This window comes from Monodelphis domestica, chromosome 3, assembly GCF_027887165.1.
Source record: "Monodelphis domestica isolate mMonDom1 chromosome 3, mMonDom1.pri, whole genome shotgun sequence".
Taxonomy (NCBI): Eukaryota; Metazoa; Chordata; class Mammalia; order Didelphimorphia; family Didelphidae; genus Monodelphis; species Monodelphis domestica.
The window spans coordinates 45,980,445-45,989,549 of NC_077229.1; positions in this window are offsets into that span (position 1 = coordinate 45,980,445).

Here is a 9,105-nt window from a genome sequence, read left to right on the forward strand (position 1 = left end):
TATCTGGCCTCCTTGGCTTTCTTCAATCCATCCTCTGGAGGGGGACGTCCATCCCTGCTTCAGAAGAGGCAACGGGTGGGATGAGATCTCAGAGAGGGATAGGGCGCCCAAGTGGTCAGGAGCAACTAGGTTGGCTTAGAGAGATGATTAAAGCAAGATGAAATGTACCCAGGGGCAAATTTCAAGCCCCATGCTTGTATTCTACAAATCAACTTTACAAGTACAAGATGAGATAGGATAACATTTTCTCTTTCCTCTCTTCCCCCTACCACACACACACACAAAAAAGATCTTGGGATCTTAATGGACTGCAAGCTCCATTCAGTTCAATTGTCTGCTAAACATATGAAGGCAAAATTCAGTTCCTGCCTTCAAGAACATTTTATTCTAGCTTGGTGGATTGAGAGCCAGGCTTAGAGACTGGAGGTGCTAGGTTCAAATATGGCCTCAGACACTTCTTAGCTGTGTGACCCTGGGCAAGTCACTTAACCCCCATTCCCTAGCCCTACCACTCTTCTGCCTTAGAACCAATACACAGCATTGATTCTAAGACAGAAGGTATGGGTTAAAAAAAAGGAAATGGCAAAAAAAAAGCTGTGTGACCCTGAGTAAGTCACTTAACCTCCATTCCCTAGCCCTACCACTCTTCTGCCTTAGAACCAATACACAGTATTGATTCTAAGACAGAAGGTATGGGTTTAAAAAAAAAAGGAAATGGAAAAAAAAAAGCTGTGTGACCCTGGGTAAGTCACTTAACCTCCATTCCCTAGCCCTACTACTCTTCTGCCTTAGAACCAATACACCATATTGATTCTAAGACAGAAGGTGAGGGTTTAAAAAAGAAAAAAACCTTTTATTCCAAACAAGGAGAGAAACCTGTACATGGAAATTTTAAATCAAATTAACCTTCAGCCTCCCAGGGAGAGATGGGGCAGGAGAATCAAGTTCTTCCTGTAGGGAGTGACACTAAAGCAAGGTTCCCCCATTGCATCCCTTTGCACAGGGATGACATTTGCAAGGGCATGAAAATCAAATATATGATGTACTGGCTCAGTGTGGCTACAGCATGCATGTGAATAATGACTGGCATTTCTACAATGCTTTGCCTATGTGGTCTTGTTCAACTCCAAAAGATCGAGACTGTTATCCCCGTTTTACAGATAGATAAACTGAGATACTGAAAGCAAATGGTTGGCCAAATTCTGTGTCTGAGGTGGGACTTGAATTCAGGGCTTTACTGCCTCCAAGTAAAGTGATAGTAATGTGATCAATCTGGAGAGAAACTTGCTTCCAGATGACGAAGGACTCTTAGGTGGTGCAGTGGATAGTGCAGTGGGTCCAGTCAGGAAGCCCAGAATTCAAACCCAGCCTCAGATACTGAGTGACCCTGGGCAAGTCACTTAACTTTGTTTCTATTTTCTTTATCTGTCAAAGGCAATGGCAAACCACTCCATTATCTGTGCCAGAAGACCCCAAAGAGGTCACCTAAGAGTTGGACACTAGGGAGCGAATGCACAATAAAGGAGATGGATGGGGAGATCATCGAGGGGGGAGTGTTTTCCAGCAGGGGGAGAGAGCTTAGGCAAACACACGCAGGTGGGAGATGAGCCGGACATCAGAAGTTGTTGGCTTAGTGACAAAGTGCATGAACAAGAGTGATAACAATGAGTAAATAACCTTGGAACGGCTGACCTCGGATTATGAAAACCAAACAGAGGAGTTTGGTAAGCAGAGGAATGACGAGATCAGAAACATGCTTCACTCATGCATAGTGGGCACCTAATAAACACCGATTAAACCCCCTCATTTTAACAGACTTAATGTCTTGCCCAGAAAGTTAACCCTGCTTGCCTCAGTTTCCTCACTTGTAAAATGAGCTCAAAATGGCAAACAGCTTCAGTACAAGGGGTCATGAAGAGTCAGACATGACTGAAAAGTATTGGACAACAACACTACTTGAACCTGTTCATTTTACAAAGAAAGTGAAGCTCTGCCTTACACAGTGAATATTGTTTGGACTCAAACACAGATTCTTTGACTCCTAATCCATGACTTTTTAAAAACTCAGACCTTCTGTCTTAGAATCAATACTGTGTATTGGTTCCAAGGCATAAGGGTGTAAGGGCGAGGCAATGGGGGTCAAGTGACTTGCCCAGGGTCATACAGCTCCATAATAGCACTTTAACACTTGGGCCCAAGAGGAGGAAAGTCAGCTTCAGGCTAAGAAAGATGATGATTAGCAAAATGAGCTTACGTTTCTATGTTGGGAAATTCACTAAGACTGACAGGAAGAAGAGTTCCTAAACATTGGAGTGAGGCTCCAGATTTGGCTACTGAGGGAACTGAGGGAGTCCTTATCTCTTGGGGTTTGGATTTCTTTTTTATTATTTTATTTTTATTATTATGCTGAGGATAGTCCTACTCAGAAACATGGAGTTGGACTACAGCATCCTAGAACAATGATGGCAAACATTTTAGAGGGGTAAATGATATCCTTGGGGGGGGCCTAGAAGGGTGGAGGGAAGCAGCCCCAACCCACATCCCTCTGGCTTTCTAATAACGTCCCTTGGTGAACTCTGCTGGGGCAACGGTTGTGTACCCGCAAGAGAGGACTCTGAGTGCCCCCTCTGGCATGAGTCCTGTAGGTTCACCACTACCGCCCTAGAGGGTCCTTCTTGGGGCAGGTCAGCTGGGATTGAACTTGGATTCTGGTCTTTAGGCATTTTCACCAGCTCTTTTTCCTCCTGCTTTGATATTACCTTCCACATTCTCTATGTATGAAAAGGGCACCAAACTGGCTGTTCATCCACCTTCGGTGTGTATCTCTCATCCCACTCTTCCCTTCTGGCTACATGTAGCAGTCACACCCTGGTAAAAGTCTCCGCAGATGGACTGAATCATGTTGAGGATGACCAACAGGCCTCAAACACAGATGAATGGAGGGGGGTGTTTACCTCTGGCACTCAAAGGCTTTGCCTGTTGGAACAGGTGGATAAAGACAATCATACCAATGGGCAGGAAAGGGCACTTAAAGCTGTGTCAGACATCAAAGAGACTGGGGTCATCCACTGCATCCAGGATGATCCAGTCATCCTGACCGTTCTAGCCACTGGACCTTAAAGACTCTGGAAGAGAGCGAGGCCAAAGACGTTGTGCAACTCTGTCTCATTTCTTTTTCTTTTCTTTTTTAAACCCTTACCTTCTACTTTGGAACCAAAATTGGCCCCAAGGCAGAAGAGTGGTAAGGGCTAGGCAATGGGGGTCAAGTGACTTGTCCAGGGTCACACAGCTGGGAAGTGTCTGAGGTCACATTTGAACGCAGGACCTCCTGTTTCTAGGCCTGGTTCTCCATCCACTGAGCCAACCAGCTGTGCCCTACTCTGTCTCATTTCAATCCAATTTACACATAGATCAAGACATCACTTCGTGACACCTTTGGCCCTCTTTGGAAATGAAGGACAAACAACACGGGCATTGTAGTTATTGCCATGGTGTCTCCCTCGGGAGACTACTTGAGGGCAAGGATCCTTTTTGCCTTCCTTTGCATCCCCAGCACATAAGCCACTTACCATCTGTTCACATCTGGCTTACTAAATGCTTATGGATTGGCGGTCGACCTTCTAGAGAGATCAGAAGAACCCAGGAGTCTTAGAATCCCTGAATCCTTCCTGTCTGGGAGGCCAATTTTGCTGGAATGCCCAAGATCTCCGGCTTCTTTCCCAGCCCACCTCCCCACCCCACCAGTGACAGGATTCTTGTAAGTCAACTTTCCTTTGAGCTCTAAGCGATTTAAAGGTACCCGCCAGGATACCATACCAAAGAGCCACCCCGGCCACTCCGAGTTCAGCCAGTGGTCACATCTATTTTCATCTAATAAAAACTTTAAGCAACGTCTACATCTAAAAGTCCAAGATTCTGGGGGCAGCTGGGTAGCTCAGTGGATTGAGAGCCAGGCCTAGAGACGGGAGGTCCTGGGTTCAAATTTGGCCTCAGCCACTTCCTAGCTGTGTGACCCTGGGCAAGTCACTTGACCCCCATTGCCTAGCCCTTACCATTCTTTTGCCTTGGAGCCAATAACAGTATTGACTCCAAGATGGAAGGTAAGGGTTATAAAAAAAAAATAAATGTAAAAAGTCCAAGATTCTGCTTCTGAGGAAGGGATAGCCCGGTGGTGCAGTAGATAGAGCTCTGGACTTAGAATCTGGAAAACTTATCTTCATGAGTTCAAATCTGCCCTCAGGCACTTCACCCTGTTTATTTTAGTTTCCTCATCTGTCAAATGAGCTGGAGAAGGAAATGGCAAACCATGCTAGTATCTCTGCCAAGAAAACCTCCAATAGGGTCACGAAGAGTCGGATGGGACTGAATAACAATTCTAAGGAACACACATCCATGTTTGCAAAGGTTCCTATGCTTTCATTTATTTATTTTGTAAAACTCTGTCTTAGTATCAAGACCAAGTATTGGTTTCAAGGTAGAAGATCAATAAAGGCTAGGCAATGGGAGTTAGGTGACTTGCCTAGGGTCATACAGTTAGGAAGATTCTGGTCAAATTTGAATCCAACACCTCCCATATTCTAAGTCAGGCTCTCTCCACTGAACCACCTAGCTGTCTCTGGTTGCTATACTTTTACACTATGCAGAATGAAAGCTTAGTGATCCCCTACAAACCTACTGCTGAGGCAGAGTGGGGAATAAGGCTTCCAGAATCAGGAGGTCCACACCTGCTCCTTTCTTTCCATAGATGTCTGACTGATCTCTACAAAATAGGTATTATCATCTAAGGTTGCCCACGGCTCATTCAAAAGAAATTGTTGGGGGCAGCTGGGTAGCACAGTAGATAGAGTATCAGACCTAGAGATTGGAGGTTCTGGGTTCAAACCTAGCCTCAGACACTTTTTAGCTATGTGACCCTGGGCAAGTCACTTAATCTTGATAACCTAGCCCTTACCTCTCTTAGAATTGGTTTAAAACTAACAAAAGAAAGACATTATTAATGCACTTTTCAAAAATCATTATTCCTTTACACTGACTTCCTCCTCACCCCTCAAAAACTTGTCATAAGTCCATTTAAGCCAAGTGATTCAACACATTGGTAATGTCTGACAATGTGTGGGTGCCCCATTCTGCACCTCCAGCCCACCACCTCTGCAGAGAGGCAGGAGGCAGATTTCACCATCCACTTAGGAAGATGTGATTAGTAGCTCCCATCACTCCTTGAGATACAGTGGCATAGGAAAAAAAAAGCAATGGATTTGGATCGAGGGGTGATGGTGGTGGTTATTCAGTCGTTTCTGTCATGTCTTCATGACCCCTTTTGGGGTTTTCTTGGCAAAGATACTGGAATGATTTGCCCCTTCCTTCTCCAGCTCATTTGACAGATGAGGAAACTGAGGCAAACAGTTTTAAATGACTTGTGCAAGGTCACACAGCAAGTTTGCCATTTCCTTCTCCAGTTCATTTGACATATGAAGAAATTGGATATAACCCAATTACTTGCTACATGGAGCTGGAGCTAGTTTATAATAACTCAACTGCTTTTTGTGGTAGCAAAGAATTGGAAATTGAGAGGATGTCCATCAACTGGGGAATGGCTGAACAAATTGAAGTATGTGATGGTGACAGAATATTATTGTGCTGTAAGGAATCATGAACAGGAGGATTTCTATGTGAACTGGGATGACCTCCATGAACTGATGCAGAGTGAAATGAGCAGAACCAGGAGAACATTGTACACAGAGGCTGAAACACTGTGGGATGATCAAATGTAATAGACTTCTCTACTCTCAGCAATACAATGGCAGGACAATTCTGAGGGACTGATAAAAAGAATGCTCTGTACCGCCAGAGAAGGAACTGTGGGAGTCAGAATGCAGGTCAAAGCATGCCATTTTCCACATTAGTTTATCTATGTTTTTGTTTTGAGGTTTGGGCTTTATATAAGTATTTCCTTACAACAATGACCAATATGGAAGTATGTTTTGCATGATAATACATGTGTAACCCAGATCAAATTGCTTACCATTTCTGGGGAGGGGAGGGGAGGGAAGGAAGGGGACAATTTGGATCTTATAATTTTGGAAAACCTATGTTGAAAATTGTTATTACATGTAAATGAGAAAATCAAATCTTTGAATAGAAATAAAAATAAATAATAGTTCAGCTGATTATTAAATTTTAACTGATTATTAAATTTAAATTAATAGTTCAGTTTTCAACATGACCATTTTACTCCTCAGATGTCAGCAAAAGCTACAAGTCAAAACTTGGTTTATTATTTTGGTGATTGTTAAGATAGTGATGGAGAAAATGTTAAGAATGCAGATTAAACTGAAAAGTAGCCTGTGCACATTTTCCCAGACAGCCAATTGGTAACATTTACCAGCACACCTCTGTTTGCATGTTACTTTAGGAATATCTCTTCACTATGAGAAAACATACTTCCCGTTCTGATTTACAGAGGTGGGGGACTATGGTTATGGAACACTTCATATATGATCAGACTCAGTTGATATATCAGCTAGTTTTGCTAAAAATGCTCTGTTCCCCCTTTTTTCTTTTTCAGCCCATTCCTTCTGTCTTAGAATTGATACTAAGTATTTAAGTATTGATTCCAAGACTGAAGAGTGGTAAGGGCTAGGCATGGATGTTAAGTGACTTGCCCAGGGTCACACAGCTAGGAAGGGTCTGAGGTCAAATTTGAACCCAGGTCCTCCTGATTCTAGGCCTGGTACTCTATCCACTAAATCATCTAACTGTCCTTTCCCTTCAATTTCCTTCCTTCCTTCCTTCCTTCCTTCCTTCCTTCCTTCCTTCCTTCCTTCCTTCCTTCCTTCCTTCCTTCCTTCCTTCCTTCCTTCCTTCCTTCCTTCCTTTCTTCCTGCCTTCCTGCCTTCCTTCCTTGCTTTTCTTTCCTTCGTTCTCTTACTTTCTGTCTTAGAATCAAAACTGTGCATGGGCTCCAAGGAAGAAGTATAGTGAGGGCTAGGCAATTGGTGGTTAAGTGACTTGCCCAGGGTCACATTCCCTTTTTTTTTCTGATGTTTACTACCTTTATGACCTTCATTGGGCAAGTCCCATAATCACAATTTCCTCGTCTATATAATGAGGAATTGGATTAGATGGTTTCTGAGGTTTCTCTCCTCTCTAAATCTTCCATGTTAGGATGGCTAAAAGGAAATAGAAAAGTGATATTAAAAACAAGATGTTCATAATTTTTCTCCTTTTTCAGATGAGATTTTTGAATTATTTGTTTTACTTAATTGGTTTACTGTGTTACAAGAGAATTCTCACAAAATGTGAGCAGACTGTAAATATTTGTCATGTAAAAACAAAGCAAACCAATACAACTTTTAAAAAATGAATTGGAGTGGGGGGTATCTGGGTAGCTCAGTGGACTAAGAGTCAGATTTGGGGATGGGAGGTCCTGGGTTCAAATCTGACCTCAGACACTTCCCAGCTGTGTGACCCTGGGCAAGTCACTTAACCCCCATTGCAACAAAATTCTGTTAACTAAAAGGTCTTCTGGTTATAATTAGATATATACACACACAACTTCATCGCCATGCTCTTTGGAATTCATGTGTTTTGGTCATTTATCTTCTACTTTTTCTTCTCAACTTGGTGACTTCTCCAGTGTTGTGGAAAATATTGGTGTCACTATTTTCACGGTCTATGATGCCATGAGACCTAGGACTATTGAACAAAACACACCACCACTTTTCCAGACAGAACCACTATTCGATGGCTGAGACATCAAGACAGATGAAAATCTTTTTTTTTTCTTTCCTGCCCCTACCGTCTCTTGAAATTCTTGGGGTTTTTTTTTGTTTGTTTTTATTTTTGGCCAATTTGTTGACCAATTGGCATAAATTACTTACTAAATCTATATGCTCAGAAGATCACTTGTTACCTCTATCAATCCATCTTTAGTTCAGAGCATGAACAATGTCAGAGCTGGAAGGGGCCTTAGAAGAGAGACTATAAGAAATTATACTGGAAAGGCACCTAGGTAGTACAGTAGATAGAATGCCTGGAGTCAGGAGGACCTGGATTCAAATTTGACCTCAGACATGTTCTAGCTGGGTGACCCTGGGCAAGTCACTTAACTCCCATTGCCTTAGTCCTTACCGCTCTTCTGCTTTGGAACCAATACACAGTATTTGATTCCAAGATGGAAGGTAAGGGTTAAAAAAAAATAATGGAAGGTAAGGATTAAAAAAATTGAGGAAAATAAAATAAAATAAATTGAACATGTCAAATTAACAACAAATAGGAAATAAAGAGATTTAGTTAAAGTTGCTATGCCCAATTGTATTCTAGCAAAACTGAGAATCTGAGGGAAATGGATGATTATCAACAAAAATATAAAATGGCCAAATTAATTAATAATAAGTGGTCTAGTCAATTGAGGGCCAACACTGGAGTCCAGAATATACGAGGCGAGTTCTGTTTCTGCTATGTATTAGTTGTGTGATGACAGTAAAGTCATAGAACTTCTCAGAAACCATAGCCAGAGGCTGGGGTATCAGGGAGTGGTCCACTTAGAATAGATCCTAAAAGGGAAAGATCCAGTCTAAGGCTTGGCTACCTGGGAGAGGACTTTGATACTCTGGGAGAAACTACCAGGACAAATGGATAGGGAATATTTGGGTGAATTCTCAGGGGATGGGGCAGAATGAGGGGCTCCAGATTTCTAGTTGACATGGAGAAAATGTTGTTGTTGTTGTTTAGTTGTTTCAGTCTTGTGCAACTCTTTGTACCTTATTTGGGGTTTTCTTGTTAACAATGCATATGAAGCTTAAAAGGGCAGTTTAGTGGCTCCGTGTATTGAGAGCCAGGCCTAAAGACAGGAGGTCCTGGGTTCAGATATGGTCTCAAGCACTTCCTGTATGACCCTGGGCAAGTCATTTAACCCCCATTGCCTAATCTTACTGCTCTTCTGCCTTGGAACCAATATATACTATTGATTCTAAGACAGAAGGTAAGGGAAAGAAAGAGACAGAGTAAAAGAGAGAAAGAAAGAAAAAAGAGACTGAAAGAGAGGAGAGGCAGAGAAAGGGAAGAAAGAAAAAAGAGAGAGAAGGAGAAATAAGGGGAGAAAGA